Below are 18,500 nucleotides of genomic sequence, written 5' to 3' on the forward strand. Positions count from 1 at the left end.
TGATGTTAATGTGATAGAATGTATTTATGTTCAAAGATTAAATCAGTCATCGGCACGCCCCCAGGGACACAGACAGGACCAGGCGTCATGTGACAAGCCTGTTCTATGTTCAAGTATAAAACCCCACCCTGATTTACTTTCTTGAGACCAGCTTACCTCAGAAGAGAGAGGCAGACCAGCTTACCTCAGAAGAGAGAGCCAAGGTTTGACCACCCAATTCCTCTACTGAAAGTTAACTATACCACATGGTTAAACTTTTAGACTATCGAGACTGACAGAATAAGAACAAGTCTTTGATATTAATTATTAGTCTGCAGCTAAGTAAATTATATCATTGAACGCGAAGACCAACGAAACATCCATTCTATAACGACATTAATGAATGTCGCTTTGAAATATCCATTCTAACCGAAAGAGAGAGAGAGAGAGAGAGAACTCTCCAACAGAACGACTCTCCAACAAGGATCCCGAGGACACACTGAGCGTAAATATATATTGATTGCAATTGTTCCCGAATGAGTGAGCGTTCATGTGCAAAGGATTAGCATATCAATTGTTAATATTAATGAACTCTGTGTGCCTTCTCAAGTGCCCTTTATGACCCTTTGTTTAAAACCTCTTACATCTAGACGTTCCGCTAGCGGAACACCTGCTCCAATATCCAATGATAGGGCGTTGCGCGAATTACAAACTCCTCAAAAACCAAAAACGTCCATTTTTCAAACATATGACTATTTTACACCATTTTAAAAGACAAGACTCTCCTTTATCTAACCACATTGTCTGATTTCAAAAAGGCTTTACAACGAAAGCAAAACATTAGATTATGTCAGGAGAGTACCCAGCCAGAAATAATCAGACACCCATTTTTCAAGCTAGCATATAATGTCACAAAAAACAAAACCACAGCTAAATGCAGCACTAACCTTTGATGATCTTCATCAGATGACACTCCTAGGACATTATGTTATACAATACATGCATGTTTTGTTCAATCAAGTTCATATTTATATCAAAAACCAGCTTTTTACATTACCATGTGACGTTCAGAACTAGCATACCCACCGAAACTTCCTGTGAATTTACTAAATTACTCACGATAAACGTTCACAAAAAACATAACAATTATTTTAAGAATTATAAATACAGAACTCCTTTATGCAATCGCTATGTCCGATTTTAAAATAGCTTTTCGGTGAAAGCACATTTTGCAATATTCTGAGTAGATAGCCCGGCCATCATGGCTAGCTATTTTGACGCCCACCAAGTTTGGCACTCACCAAACTCAGATTTACCATAAGAAAAATTGGATTACCTTTGCTGTTCTTCGTCAGAATGCACTCCCAGGACTTGTACTTTACACCCAATGTTGTTTTGGTTCCAAATAATCCATAGTTATATCCAAATAGCGGCGTTTTGTTCTTGCGTTCAAGACACTATCCGAAGGGTGACGCGCCGGCGCATATCGTGACAAAAAAATTCTAAATATTCCATTACCGTCCTTCAAAGCATGTCAAGCGCTGTTTAAAATAAATTTTTATGCGATTTTTCTCCTAAAATAGCGATAATATTCCGACCGGGAGATGTCGTTTTCGTTCAAAGACTGAAAATGTAAAATGGACTCTTCACGTGCACGCACGCACCCGTTTCATTGTTCTCAGATCGACCACTATCCAAATGCGCTACTGTTTTTCAGCCAGGGACTGCAGAGTCATCATTCCCCGTTCTGGCGCCTTCTGAGAGCCTATGGGAGCCTTAGAAAATGTCACGTTACAGCAGAGATCCTCTATTTTCCATAAAGAGGCTATAGAAGGCCAAGAAATGGTCAGAGAGGGCACTTCCTGTATGCAATCTTCTCAGGTTTTGGCCTGCCATATGAGTTCTGTTATACTCACAGACACCATTCAAACAGTTTTAGAAACTTTAGGGGGTTTTCTATCCAAATCAAACAATTATATACATATTCTAGTTTCTGACATCTCCTAACCAATAGTCAGGTATTACAAGAAGGAAAACCTGATCAAAAAATCAATTTGTCCTGCTTAGTTTTTAAATTGTTCATTCTAATCTGGAGGCCGTCCATGTGAGACATTCAATGTTTTTCTTTGTTCTATTTCATTTTGTGTATAAAGGTTCAGAATTTGATCAAAGCAAACATAACTCTCAAACGGGGCTCATGCAGCATTAACCGTGATTCCTCAAGGATTGTTTTGCCTTGTGCTGAGTGCCAGTGAAAAAAGGCCGTACTTTGCATATCCTAATACATCGACAGCATCTATGAATATTTCATGAAGGCTTGGCTGTTGGAAAGGTCAGCGTGCTGGATGGAGTACACTCTGTTGCTTCTAGAGACTAGTAGAGGGAGAAACCACAAAAACCATTAGTTTTAATGATATATTATATATACACTCCCTAAAGCTGTTTATTCTCGCAGTTGGTAGTTTATATGTGATGTCCATGCCAGAGGAGGCTGGTGGGAGGAGCTGTAGAAGGACGGGCTCATTGTAACAACTGAAATGGTATATGGAACGGAGTCAAACGTGGTTTCCATATGTTTGATAATGTTCAATTTATTCCATTCCAACCATTACAATGAGCCCGTCCTCCTATAGCTCATCCCACCATCCTCCTCTGGTTCATGCACCTCATTCGTTGCGCCCGGGGCCCACGTCTTGTTGCCGTGGTGAGACATTACAGAATTCCTTGGAAGGGCTTGAGATGAGAACATGGAGGTACTAGAATGGAATCTCACCCAGCCTCATTGTTCCACTAAGGGTTCTGACACTTCCAAGGCTTCCAATCTTCAGCTCCTCATCTGAATTCCGCAAGCAGAGCCAATCTATCCCGGGGTGAACGGCTAGAGACACTGCTCTCATCCAGGGGGATGGGATTATTTCAAAGGGAAACGGCTCCTTCCCACAAACTGCTACCCGACCTTCAGCGCCTGCAGCTCTGCCCAAGTGTGCATGACGGAAATGCATATAGGCAGCAAGAGAGAGTAGGGGGGAATGGCCAGGCTAATCGTGCATTAGGGAAGGATACTGAAGTGCCGAGCAGGTAGAGGCAACCGGCCTTAGCCAACTACGCTCATAAGGGAATGGAGAGTGTTGGCTGACGGCTGTGTGTACGTGTGTGCGTGCGTTTGCTCAGAGAGAGTGGTTTGGCTGATGTGTGTGTGTGTGTTCGTGTGTGTGTGTGTGTGTGTGTGTGTGTGTGTGTGTGTGTGTGTGTGTGTGTGTGTGTGTGTAAAGGTAAAAGCGAAGCTTGAACTTATTTCGCAGTTAATGAGCCTGCTGGGAGGATTTTGTTCCCGTTTCCAATCTATTTGTTTGTGACCCTCTCTCTGCTTGGTGTAGGAGGGATGTATATTAATCATCATAGATCATTGTGCTCTAGTACAGCAGAGATCCTGCCACCCCAGGGTTCGTTCAGGATCATTAAAGTCTTGTAGGCGTTTTAAAAACGTTCCACACCGTTCAACATAACCGACAAGGTTGAGTAATTGGTTGCAAAAACGCTCTGTTTTAAATTAGAAGTTAGAACTAAGTGGTCTTTTAGCAGTTTATTTTATTAACCACTGATTATTTGAATTTAAATGATTCACCCCGCATGGAAGTCGTTAGTTTCGATTATAAAGGTTCCCCTATTTCATTACACCCCACATTGTTTATGATGGAGAGTGGAACAGTTTATGGCTCCATATTTGGTCTGTTGATGTGAATTTCCCCCTATGACGAATACCAGGGCTTTATTTACGATGTCCTTGATTATATTATTTGGCCCTGCTGGGCTGGCAGGCGTGCAGAGACTGAGGAAGAGGCAGGCACTGATATACAAGCTCCCCTTAAAATGGGCATGAAAGTAGTTCCAATCCAACCATGGCCATTTCATACAGCTGCAGTTCTTTTTAGAGGCTTTTATCTTTAGAGGATGAAACTCAAAAGTAACAAGTCCATATATTTTATTCTATGGAATTGTCGTGTCTTTGGCATCATTAAAACTGAAGACATATTTATCAAATAACTCTCTGTAATTATTATTATGCGATTAACCTGATTAATCATGTAACTGTAATTAACTAGGAAGTCGGGGCACCAAGGAAAATATTCAGATTACAAAGTTATAATTTTCCTAATATAACTTTCAGATATTTTAATATCTGATCAATTAGTCTTCGAATTAATGAATTATTATTTACCTCATGCCAGTCTCATTCCAAACGTCGTAAATTGTTGGTTATCTGCACGAACCCAGTCTTCACTATGAGTCATCCATACATCAATTGTCTTAAAATCATTTATTTACTAACTAAGTAATTCACAGAAATGCATAACAAACAGTACATGTCGTTACAAAGAAATGATAGGAGAATGTGCCCTAGTGGGCTAAACCGGCATGGCGGCTTGTTAGACAAAAAGGGGAGTGGGGGGGGGTCAACTGAGAAGGCACTACAGAGTTGATAATTATAACAATTGAAATACTAATCCTTTGCACATGAACGCTCACTCATTCGGGAACAATTGCAATCAATATATATATATATTTACGCTCAGTGTGTCGTCGGGATCTCTGTTGAAAAGTTTGTTTCTGTTGGAGAGTCCGCCCTCTCTCTCTCTCTCGCTCTCTCTCTCTCTGTCGTGGTTAGAGTGGATAGTTCAGAGTAACATTCATTCATGTGGTTATAGGATGGTTGTTTTCGGCGGTTGTCGGTCTTTGCGTTCAATGATACCGAATTCCTAGCTGCAGACTAGTAATTAATATCAAAGACTGTTCTTATTCTGTCGGTATCGATAGTCTAAGAGTTTAATCACGTGGTATGGTTAAAGTTCAGAAAGAGGAATGCATGGTCAATCCTTGGCCCTCTCGTTATCGAGGTAAGCTGATCTCCAACCTTTAGCCATCTCGTAATTGACGTAAGCTCGGTCTGGTGATAGAAAACCAAGGTGGGGGTTTTATTCGGGACATAGAAAAAGGCTGTCTCATGACGCCAGGTCCTGTCTGTGTCCCTGGGGGTGTGCCTCTGATTTAGTTAAGACTCCAAAGGGAATTGGAGTTTCCTTCATTAAACAGTCCAAAATCACATTACACAATTTCACAAACAGTTCCATCCTTATTCATTCATTTTATACAACCATTTAGATGTAAGTCTCATAACTGAGGCTATTATATAAACATGATTATGGTAATGTGGCCGTATTGTCTCTCATGAGTTTCACAAAATTGTACCAAACGGACCAGTTCAATGCTGGATTCTTCACCGATCTTTTATACCTTCTCCAGAACATAAATGTCGTTCGGTTCTCCAGTTCTGTGAGGTGGAAGAACTCCTTTGTTCTCTATGAAAACTCACTCTCTCTCTATACTGGGGCCATGAGGCAGGATCTTCTCATAGGAATTTACGAACTCTTCTGACCACAGCAGCCTGGGTGTGGGAGACAGAGGTAGGGGGATAGTGCATAGAAAACCCAAAGAGGGCAATGTCATGACAAAATGCAGGCCAACACCAATAATTAACCTATCTAGGTGTGAGTTGTTGCTTTTTGAATAGAAACCAAACAAATCTGAAATTCTAGTGATTACTTCATTAACCTCTTTGGTATAGGGGGCAGTATTGAGAATTTTTGGAAAAAATATGTTCCCATTTTTAACTGCCTCCTACACCAACTCAGAAGCTAGAATATGCATATTATTGTTCAGGTTTGGATAGAAAACACTCTGAATTTTCTAAAACTGTTTGAATGGTGTCTGTGAGTATAACAGAACTCCTATGGCAGGCAAAAACCTGACAAGGCTTCAAGCAGGAAGTACCCTGTCTGACAAGGAGTCGTGCGTCTTACCTCTTTTTATTGAAAAGTAAGGATCTTAGCTGTAACGTGACAATTCCCAGGGCTCCAATAGGCTCTCAGAGCCCGCGAAATAACTGAAGGTTTACGAGGGAACCTCAGGTTGAAATATATTATCGCCTTTTGTAAGTGGATGCTCGGAGGACCTTTCAATGATGCGCGTGCATGAGTCGCTTCTGAGGAGAAATTTTATTCGGCTGTTTAGGCTCAATGCATACTCCCGGTCGGAATATTAACACTTCTCTATGACATAAATGGCATAAAAATTGGTTTTAAACAGCGGTTGACATGCTTCGAAGTACGGTAATGGAATATTTAGACATTTTTGACACGCCAATGCGCCATGCGCGACACCGCGAAGAAGCATTCTAGAACTCACGAACAAAACGTCGCTGTTGGAACATAACGATGGATTATTTGGGACCAAACCAACATTTGTTATTGAAGTAGAAGTCCTGGCAGTGTATTCTGATGAAGAACAAGCAAGGTAAGAACATTTTTCTTATAGGAAATGTGATTTTGGTGGATGCTGACCTGGGTGGGTATCTAAATAGCTAGCCCTGTAATGCCGGGCTATGTACTTAGATTATTGCAAAATGTGCTTCATCCGAAAAGCTATTTTAAAATCGGACATATCGAGTGCATAGAGGAGTAATGTATCTATAATTCTTAAAATAATTGTTATGCTTTTTGTGAACGTTTATCGTGAGTAATTTAGCAAACTGTTAGTAAATTCAACGGAAGTTTGCCGGGGGTTATGCGTTTTCTGAACGTCACATGCTAATGCAAAAAGCTGTTTTTTGATATAAATATGAACTTGATTGAACAGACATGCATGTATTGTATAACACAATGTCCTAGGTGTGTCATCTGATGAAGATCATCAAAGGTTAGTGCTGCATTTAGATATGGTTTGGGTTTATGTGACATGATATGCTAGCTTGAAAAATGGCTGTGTGATTATTTCTGGCTGGGTACTCTGCTGACATAATCTAATGTTTTGCTTTCGTTGTAAAGCCTTTTTGAAATCGGACAGTGGGGTTAGATTAACGAGATTCTTGTCTTTAAATAGCTGTGAAATAGTCATATGTTTGAGAAATTGAAGTTATAGCATTTCTAACGATTCAAAAATCGCGCCACTGGATTGAAGTGGCTGTTACGTAGGTGGGACGAAATCGTCCCACATAGCCCAGAGAGGTTAAAAGGGACCAACTGGGTTCAATGTAACCAGACTACACCGCACTAGTTTTTTGGCGGAGTTTATTCAGGGAGGCCTAGTGCCTCAGTTTCTTCCTGTATGCTAGAGCAAGGCAGAAGATTCATGACCTACTCAGGGACAGGGGCAATAGAGGGCCAATTCTACCATGTATCAAAAATAGCTACGACAAATAAATCCTGAGGTAGTCTGAAATCATTTAAAACCTTCATGTCTTGGAAAGTTTGGATGCAGACGGTGGTACGTGTTAGTGATCTCATGCTGAATGTAGCTGCACCCTTTCTACTATCAGTACGAGGTTATTTTCTCGTTGTAACATTTTATTTATTGATATGCCTAATGAAAAACAGACGCTACTAGTAACTGCATCACTGCTCAGAAGACGAGACGACTCTTCAATGAGAAACCGACCGATGAGTGTTCTCTCAAATAGAGGCAGCAGAACTTCAGCTGATTTAAAACCTGAACCACTCCCTCAACTAAAGAGTGAAATGCAGAGGGAAGCACACTTTACGGACATATAAAAATCTCTTGTCACAAGTGTAGGTGGGAGAGAGTGGAGGACTAGTAATCAATGTGGAAATAGCAAGCTGATTGCATCATTTTTATATATTGCATACACCTGTCAAATCCTCTCAGATCTCCAAAAGTGCATATTGTCTACACCCCTCAAACTCAACTCTGGACCTCGAAGCCATTTCCACTGCCTTTTTTCATTGTTCCCCTTAATCAGGGACTGATTTAGACCTGGAACACCAGGTGAGTGCAATTAATTATCAGGTAGAGCTTAAAACCAGCAGGGTCCAGACCTTGTAGGAGAAAGTTGAGTACCCCTGGTCTAGACTCTAGGGGTTGTTTTGGCATTGGGCCATAATATCCACTAACTGGACCCTATGGTTGAACCATTCACACAGACTCTGGTTTGAATGACATGAACAGCCAGACACCTTCAACCATTTGTTTTGGTTACATGTTCAACAATGTTTCTGTGAATAACAGATCAAGTTATTACAACAGCTGACGGTACTTTCTATCTGGGTCATAATCAAGAGATGTTCTGTAATGATATTGTAGCGAGCGGGGCATGGAAGTGAACCCAGGCCGCTGGCATGAAAGGAAGTCACCCTACGCGTTGTGCCAATAGGTTTAACCCACTTTGTGGGAATTGTAACGTGTCTCATAAAGCGATTTTACCTTCCCCAAATGGGAAGGCACGTCTCTTGCTTCGAAATACTCAAACACCTCACAAGTCTGGGCCGTGCATTCTGATGGCCTCATGGCCACCATCCCACTTCAGACATCAATGTCGCAATTTGCGGTGCAGGGAAGCCAATAAGGTTAACCCACTTGGTGGGAATGGTAATGTGGCTCATATAGCGAGGATCACAACAATATTGATATTGGATGTCAGGGCAGGGAAGCGAATCTGAGTCGATGGTGTGAAAGGCAAACACCCTACGCATTGCAACAATAGGGAAAAGCCACTTTGTGGGAATTGTAATGTGGCTCATATAGCGAGGATCACAACAACATTGATATTGGATCAAAATGATGGGCTATGTCAAATAGAATTGCTTGGTAAAACATGTTCCCCTCCTCTCTAATAATTAAATAACTTAAAACAGCTGCCTAGGCTATAATTCAACAAACAAGTGTCGTGTCTTTGGGTACCATTAAACTGAAGACATGTTTATCAATTAACTCCCTGTAATTATTATCACGCGATTAAACTGATTAATCGTTTAATTGTAATTAACTAGGAGATCGGGGCACCAAGGAAAATATTCAGATTACAAAGTTATAATTTTCCTAATATAACTTTCCTATATTATAACCTTATATATTATAGTATAGGCCGATTACCTTCTGGTTTAAATGGTGTATTTTACCTCGCGTCCAGTCTCATTCCAAACGTCGTAAATTGTTGTATCTGCACGAACCCAGTCTTTACTAAAATCATCCATACATCAATTGTCTTAAAATCATTTATTTACTACACTAAGTAATTAACAGAAAACATACAAACTGTAATTATCGTCACAAAGAATTGGTAGAGGAATGTGCCCTTGTGGGCTAAACAGGCAGGTCGGCCTGTTGAACAATGGATCATAAAAGGTCAGCTGTGGCACACAGAGTTCATTAATATTAACAATTGATATGCTAATCCTTTGCACATGAACGCTCACTCATTCGGGAACAATTGCAATCAATATATATTTACGCTCAGCGTGTCCTCGGGATCCTTGTTGGAGAGTTCTGTTCTGTTGTAGAGTTTTGTCCGCGTTCTCTCTCTCTTTCTCTCTTGGTTAGAATGGATCTTTCAGAGTGACATTCATTAATGTCGTCATAGAATGGATGTTTCGTCGGTCTTCGCGTTCAATTATATAATTTCTAGCTGCAGACTATTAATTAATATCAAAGACTTGTTCTTATTCTGTCGGTCTCGATAGTCTAAAAGTTAACCACGTGGTGTAGTTCACTTTCAGTATAGGAATTGGATGGTCAAACCTACTGGCCAACTCGCCATGGAGTGGAGGCCTGGTCTGAAGAAAGTAGCTCAGGGTATAGTTTTATAGTGAACATGTCACATGACGCCTGGTCCTGTCTGTGTCCCTGGGGGGCGTGCCGATGACTGAGTTAGAATTGTATTTCTGTACCAAGCTTATCACATTAACATCAGTACATAGCATCTCAATGTATTACAAATAGCTTTATCCTTATTAATACATTTTATACAACCATGTGGATGCAAGTCTCATCGCTGAGGCTATTATATAAACAGTTTTATGGTAATATGGCTATATTGTCTCTTCTGAGTATCACAAAATTGTACCAAGCGGACCAGTTCGTAGCTGGATTCTTCACCAATCTTTCATACCTTCTCCAGAACACAAATGTCGCTTGGCTCCCCAACTCTGTGAGTTGGAAGAATTTCCTGTGTCTCTCTATGGGCCATGTGGCAAGAGATTCTCCTCTTAGAGTTTTTACAACCCTTTCACACAGGGCCTGGGTGGGGGAAGGTAGGTTGGGGGATGGTGCAAAGGGGGGGAGGGGGTCAACTGTCCTCCCTGTACTCAAAGAGGCCAACGTCATGACACAAGCAACCATGATGATATGAAAAACAGTGGAGCAACACCTGTGACTACAATTGACATAGTGGGATACGTAGACTTCGTTTAAACAGGCAGCCCAATTATTGTCTAAAGCTCTGATCTAGATACAAAAATGTACCATGGTGCTACAATGGTACTTTCACGTATAACATGGTATAGTCTGAATCATGGAAATGTACCGTGATTTTAGCCTTGAAATATGATGGTACCGCCAATAACCAACATGGTATTTCATCATGTAGACAATGGATAATGGAAATACCATGGATTTAACCTGCATTATACATTCTACCATGGTAACGCACAACCATAATAGTACCATTGTGTTTTTTTCATTGTACTACTATGGTACATTTTTGTAAGCGCTGATTGGATATAAGATACAAAAATCCCTCCCAAGAAACATACTGCAGATTGGTGAAAAAAGATGTATATGTATGGGATTATATGGACATGATTAACACCCTTAAGACAATGGACAATATTGATCGGGAGATGCTTATGGTTCGCTTTGATGTTGAATTACTCTATACAAACATCCCCCACCAGGCAGGCCTAGAAGCTATGGAAGCTCTGGCACACTGTCTTAGTCAACGACCCAGCGGTACACTCCCTAGCACTAACTGTATTGTTGAACTTGCTGACATTATTCTGACTGAGAACTTTTTCATGTTTGAAAATGAAATGTTCATTCAACAAAAGGGAACTGCTGTGGGTAGTAAAATGGCACCAAATTATGCCCATCTGTATGTGGGGTTGTTTGAGAATAATTGTTATTTTCAGCCCTAACAGTCCATTCTTGGGCCAAATCAAGCTCTGGAAACGCTTCATTGATGACACATCTCTTCTATTCCAGGGCACAGCAGAGGAACTTCATCAATTCCACTACTTCATCAATACAAGCAGTGAGCATCTGAAATTCACGCTCACCTTTCATGCAGATGTAACAAGTTTTCTGGACATTTTGACAAAGAGGGAGGGGGTGGCTTTAGCACGGACCTATACAGGAAGCCGACGGACAGGAATTCCCTGTTACGCGGAGATAGCTTCCACCCTACACCCCTGAAAAAGATTCTCCTATCAGCCAATACAGTCGCATATGCAGGATCTGTAGTACACAGAGTGACTATGACAAGCGTACTGTCTGGATGAGCGCTTCAGACAATGGGGTTGCCCAGAGTATTTTCTGCATGATGCACAGGACAGTTACAAAAATATGACCCAGGATGACAGCCTCACTCCCAAACCTCCCCACCCCCCTGACCAACAAGTCCTTTGCTTTCTTCAATACTCCTCACTTGGCTAATAGTTCGACCACATAAACACTGGTACATCTTGAGCACTGACCCACAACCTGCAAAGGTCTGATCTTCCACCGGTGCCAAGTAGCACTTTCCTAGACCATGTGCGGGATGGTAATTACAGATGTGGCCGATGTACCCACTACCCAGTGTAACTTTACGAACAAATGCACAACATTCAATCACCCCATCGCGGGCAAGTGTTATACCCCTGAAAGGGGGAAATATAGAAATAAATCACACAGAGATGTAGCTTCTTTTAGTTTAGTTTAGTTTATTAATTAGACCATTTAAAAAACAGGCACACATAAAACTTAAAAGCCATACATACACATGAATAAAATCATAGAGGATTTTGATTTTATTTGAATCTCTTTTAGTCCCCATTTCGACTAATTTTCCAAGAGTCCTTAAACATCAAAATACAATTTATAATACGAACACATTTTCACATATAACACACTATTACAAACATACATAATATACTAACATAATGACCCAATAAATACTCAAATATATTGATATAATATTCTAAAATATAATACTCTAAAAAATATTGATTCTTCATCTACTATAGTCCCACAACATTTATATGTATTATATTTAAATCGTTTTAAAATAATGTTTAAATTTATACATTGAAAGGTTTCTGGTTTGCTCAGTTAATTTATTCAATTTCTTTATTGCTCTAAATTGAAATGTTCTTTTGCCTATTTCTCATTTCTGTCTGGATAACACATAGATGGTGGACAATCTATTCCTAGTATTTACAGAATGTCTGTCTCTTACCAACTGAATACCATTGTGAATAGAACTTGGCCGTTTTAAATTATGTATATTATGAAATAAAATAAGCATGTTTTTTTTCAATTATCTTGTCAATTGATGACCAACCAAGAACATTGCGCATGACTGCAACAGAAGAACCATAACTCCACCTTAAAACAATCCTTGCTGCTTTGTTCTGTGCAATCTGCAGCCTCCTAACTTCACTTGATGATGCATTTCCCCAGACCACAGAACAGTAGTTCACCTGACTCTCAATTAATGCTTGTGTTATTTACTGAATAATTTTTCCTGGTAAATATTTAGCTATCCTTCTGATTATGCATGCTGTTTTAATATTTTTTTTTCAGAGATTAGTTATTTGAGACGACCATGATAAGCAGTTGTCTAGCTGCACTCCCAATAGTTTGGTTTCTGCCACTTCTTCAATTAGTACTCCTCCCATACTTAATTGTATCCCATGCTGTTTTGGCCTTTTCCTAGTGGAACAGACCAACAACTTTGGTTTTCTTTATATTCTCCAAATCTCCTTGTGAAGCTTGCTGTACCTGTTGAACTGATTGTCTTGCTGCATAAATTGTAGTATCATCTGCAAATATAGTAGTTTGAGTTTCAGCTAAGGCATAGGGAAGGTCGTTGGTATATATTAAATAAAGAAGTGGCCCAAGGCAGCTGCCCTGTGGTATTCCACAGTTTAACACATGAGGGGAGGAAAATGAACCATTGATATAGGTGGACTGTTTCCTGTCAGTTAGATATGACTGTACCCAATTCAATGCTACCTCCTTAAAAACATAATGCATTCATTTTGTCAAAATTATTTCATGATCCACTAAATCAAATGCTGCACTGAAATCTAAACATAGTACACCCACAAACTTGCCATTATCCATAGCATTGAGCCACTGGTCAGTCATGTCAACCAATGCAGTGGTACTGGAATGGTTTTTGCGATAAGCATGCTGATTGGCTTTAATAAGATCATTCTTTTCCATGTACTCTCATATTTGTCTACTCACAATACCCTCCAATATCTTACTGAATGTAGGGAGTAGACTAATTGATCGACTATTGGCAGGAGTAATGGGTTCTTTGCAGTCTTTCGGAATAGGACACAGTTTCGCATGCTTCCATACATTTGCAAACATCCCCTTTTCCAGTGACCAATTAAATATGTATCTCAGTGGAACTGCAATCTGGGGAGCAGCACAGCGAAGCAAAAAATTGTCCATAAGATCATGACCTGTAGATTTACCATCAGGTAATGATTCAATAGCATTAACACCTCCTCCACTGACACCGTTTGCAGACTAAAAGAGCAGACCTCGGTGATCATAATATGATCATCAATCCATTGGACAATAGCTTGTTTGGAAGAATGTATGTTTACATTGTTGCTCAGTAAATTCATTTTCTTTGTAAAAAAATCTGCAAAATGATTGGCAATATCAACTGGTTTTGTTATTATTCTCCCGTCAACCTCCACACTAGATGGGCATGATGAGATAGATGTACCAAGTAAGCCCTTAACTGTGTTCCATACCTTTATAGAATCATTTTTACAATCAATAAAAACATTGTTGTAAAATAACTTTTTTTTCTTTCGATTCAATTTAACTGCATAATTACTTAATGTTCTATAATTCTGTTCATCAATTTCTAATTTTGACTTGGCTGCTAAGACTTTTGCCATATTTCTTTGAGAAAAAGCCTCACCCAGTTCATCATCAATCCATGGAGATGGACGAGCACCAACTGTACTCTTTCTTACTGGGGCATGATGGTCCATTACCTCAGTGAGCAAATCAATAAAACATTCTGTAGCGTGATTTAAATCATCCTCTAGATAAATCAGCTCCCAGGGTACAGCAGCCAAATCATTTAGAAATAGCTCATGATTAAATGTTTTAAAATTTCTCTTGACCACAATCCTAAGGGATTTCTTTGGAACCTTGGTGTTCATGGTTATGGTCACAATATTATGGTCTGTCCAGCCCACTGGCATTGATCTGGCTTTTAAGCATTGCAATGGTGTATTACAGAAAATCAGATCAATGCATGTGTCTGAACGATGACCCAACTTAATTGATGATCTAGTAGTATCATTAACCATTTGTTTCAAACCACAGTTCTTGGCATATCTCATCAATTTTGTTCTATTCAAATTATTGTGATCCTTCCAATTAATATTAAAATCACCCAAGATAAATACATCTATGTTGCTATCTGTGGCCTGGTCAATCCCAGTAAATAAGTCATCCAGATAGGACACCTTAGAGCTAGGAGGTCTATACACACATCCTACCAATATGGGTGCCTGGTGAGGCAGATGTACTTGAGCCCATAGAGCCTCTACCAGACATACATTAAGGTCATCCCTTCTCTGCCAAGAACTGTGTGGCTCAGTTGGTAGAGCATGGTGTTTGCAACGCCAGGGTTGTGGGTTTGATTCCCACGGGGGAACAGTACAGAGAAACAAAATGTATGAAATGTATGCACTCACTACTGTAAGTGGCTCTGGATAAGAGCATCTGCTAAATGACTAAAATGTAAATGTTAAAAGGTATATGATTCTGAATGTACAGTGCTACACCCCCACCATTCCTGTCCCTTCTAAGTAGACTATATCCATGAGTGATAATTTGCCCATAATTTACAGATGCATCTAAATGTGTTTTGGCAAAGCCAAAATATGAATATTATTTATCTTGACCAAGTTAGGAAGTCTACATTTTGTTAGGAAGGCTACATACATTAACCTGAGCTATATGCAACCCTTTCCTTGTCAAGTGAAGATCAATAGAGCATGTATTTGTTATAGTTGAAGTTGTCATGATACACTACAACACACAAACTCAAATTTGAACATTAAATTAAAATAGCCATGGAGTCACTCTAGAGTCCCGATACAATTGCCCGCTGATATAAAGTTTATCCATCACCATGGAGACTCGTTGATTCAGGCAACGCTTTTCCTTCATGATGGGATATAGTTTTTTCCTCCTTTCATTGATCTTGTGGGGAAGTGATCATTCATTTCAAAATCAGTGTTTCTTAGTTCTCTGCCCATGTTCTTCGTCATTTCCTTTTGCTTAAATTTGTCAAAACATGCAATAATAGCCCGTGGCCTATTTCCAGAGGCCTTACCTATTCTATGGACTCTGGAGAAAGTGACATCACGCACAACATCAGTGGGCAGTTTTAGTTGAGTTGACATAAAGTCTCGGACTGTGTCCTCACAGCCTCTGCTGTTGTCATTCTCCGGTATCCCTGAAAATATTAGATTGTCCTGCATTGATCGACACTGTACATCAAGCAAGGTTTCTTTAAGGTGTTTGTTCTCCCTTTGCACCACCTCCACCTTGCTATGAATAGAGTCTACAGTACCTTTCAGCGCCGTGTTCTCTTTCCTTAGATCATCAATCTGACGTTGGCTGAATTCTAGACTGGCACATAATGCATTGATGTACTGACCCACAACTTGCAAAGGTCTGATCTTCCACCGGTGCCAAGTAGCACCTTCCTAGACAATGTGCGGGATGGTAATTACAGATGTGGCCGATGTACCCACTACCCAGTGTAACTTTACGAACAACTGCACAACATTCAATCATCCCATCGCGGGCAAGTGTTGTACCCTGAAAGGGGGAAATATAGAAATAAATCACACAGAGATGTAGCTTCTTTTAGTTTAGTTTAGTTTAGTTTAGTTTAGTTTAGTTTAGTTTAGTTTAGTTTAGTTTATTAATTAGACCATTTAAAAAACAGGCACACATAAAACTTAAAAGCCATACATGCACATTAATAAAATCATCGAGGATAACACACTATAAAGTCTGGGACTTATTTCCATTGTGGTCCTCTTGAGACAAGATGGCTAGACAAGATCGAACACAGTATGGCAGTGAAATAATAAAACAGAAACATAGAAGAAGAACATCTATCTTATCATTCCAGTTACATCATAGGGGTTATTCATATGGGCACAGAGGACATCAAACATATTTTTACTTTATTTTTAAAGCTGTCCAGAGAGGACGTTGTTTTTATAGGCAGAGGCAACTCATTCCATTCTGAGGCTCCAGTATACAAGAAAGTAACTTTCCCAGCATTACTCCTGAACCTGTATAAGCACACATCAGCAACACCTGATCTGGTGCTGTGATTGTGTGCATCCCTAACACGAGGAAAGTAATCACTTAGATATCTGGGCGCAGGACCATAAATACTCCTGTAAACCAAACCTAGTCTAATCTGGGACACCCTAGCCTCAACAGGCAGCCAGTTTAGTTCCTGAAAGCAGCTCCTGCCTATGTGAGTACATGGACTCACCTTCAATACTACCCTGATCAACTTATTCTGGGCTATCTGGAGATTCCCCTTTATAAGTTTAGATAAGCCCCAAACCAGGAAGTACTAGCATAGTCAAAATGGCATTGAATGAAGGCAGTAGCTAGCACTTTCATGGAGTCCTTATCAAGCAGCTTGGACTTTCTAGCCAAAAACTTAGTCCTGGCATTAACCTTCCCTAGCACCTTACTGGCCATGCTCACACCTCCCAAGCTTCCATCAAGGATACATCCCAAGTAGCTAACAGAGGTTTTAGTAGTCAGCACCTCACCCCCTAACTCCACTCTGATTTCAGACGACCTACACCATTTAGGTCTGGATCCAAAAATAATTGCTTCAGTTTTCCCTAAGTGCAGAGATAGCTTATTATCTCCAAGCCATTTTCTAATGTTAGTAAGCTCTGTGCTAAGTATGCTCTCCAACATAGTTTTACTTTTGTGAGACACCAGAAGTGTAGAGTCATCCGCATAAAGAAAAAGACGGCAAGAACAATCATCTTTCATATCATTTATATACAATAAAAACAGCAGAGGCCCAAGCACGCTCCCCTGCGGAACGCCACAAATCATTGGTTTTGCCTGAGACAGTGAACCATTAGCCTCTACTACTTGCCATTAACCTCGACCCAGCCTAGAGGGATATTGCTTAACCACAGTGCCTCCAGTTTGGAGATTAGGAGACAGTGGTTAACTGTATCAAAGGCCTTCTGTAGGTCAAGCAGTACCATTCCACACAGATTTCCCTCATCAATCTTTTTCCTGATGAAGTCAGTCAAGTAAAGTAGACATGAATCAGTGGAGTATGATTTTCTAAAACCCGACTGAAAATCATACATTAGACCCTGTTTGTTAACATATTCATACATTTCCTCATGTACAATTCTCTCCAGGATCTTTGATGTTACACAGAGGATAGATACAGGCCTATAATTCCCAGGGTCAGACTTTATCCCCTTCTTATACAGAGGTATAACGTTAGCTTGTTTCATGTCCCTGGGAAAGGTGCCTTGTTCAAGAGAGAGATTAACAATATGTGTAATACAAGGGCCAATTTGCTCAGCAGTATCTATTAGAAACCTTGCAGGAATATTATCCAGGCCTGTGGCTTTGGAGCATTTAAGCTCTGCCAGCATACTGACTATTTTGGCTGTTGCTACCTTTGCAAAAGGAAAAGAGTTTGGCTGAACCCCTAACTCTACATAATACTTCTTGACTTGGTTGCTTCCATACAAACCAGAACTGGTGGGCAGCTTGCTAACCAGCTTGCTGGCAACAGAAGTAAAAAAAGAGTTGAATTCATTGGCATCCTCAGCTTTTTTATATACCATCTCCCTTTTTATGTTCAGTCCAATTCTGTTTAGTTTGTTTTTGGTAGTACTACTATAGCCTAGTTTCTTAAATGATTTCCAAAGCTTTTTAGGGTCATTTTTGTTTTCAATTATTTTCTCAGCAAAGTGACCCCTCTTAGCTTCATCCATCCTGCTCTGTGCTTAATTTCTGTGACGTTTATATAGGACAAAATCATGCTGCTCTTGAGAGTTCTTAAATTTCTTAAAGGCCTTATTATTCCTGGCTTGGATAGATTCTAGAATCTCATGATTAAACCAAGGGCTAGATCTCTGCTTTACCCTGACCTGTCTAATGGGAGCCATCACATTCCCCACATCAAGGAATCTACATTTAAAGGCTTCCCAGGCACTGTCTACCCCTACACTATCTAGCACAGGTGACCAGTCAATTTTATCCACTTCCTCCCTAAACTTTTCAACACAGTATTTTTTGAGTCCTCTGATTCTAACGTTTTTGTGACAGTTAAATATATCTTTAAAAATCCTCCTTGTGCAAAATGTAATAAAATGATCACTGATTCCATAGACTATTACTCCACTCTG

This window comes from Salmo trutta, chromosome 4, assembly GCF_901001165.1.
Source record: "Salmo trutta chromosome 4, fSalTru1.1, whole genome shotgun sequence".
In the NCBI taxonomy this organism is placed as follows: domain Eukaryota; kingdom Metazoa; phylum Chordata; class Actinopteri; order Salmoniformes; family Salmonidae; genus Salmo; species Salmo trutta.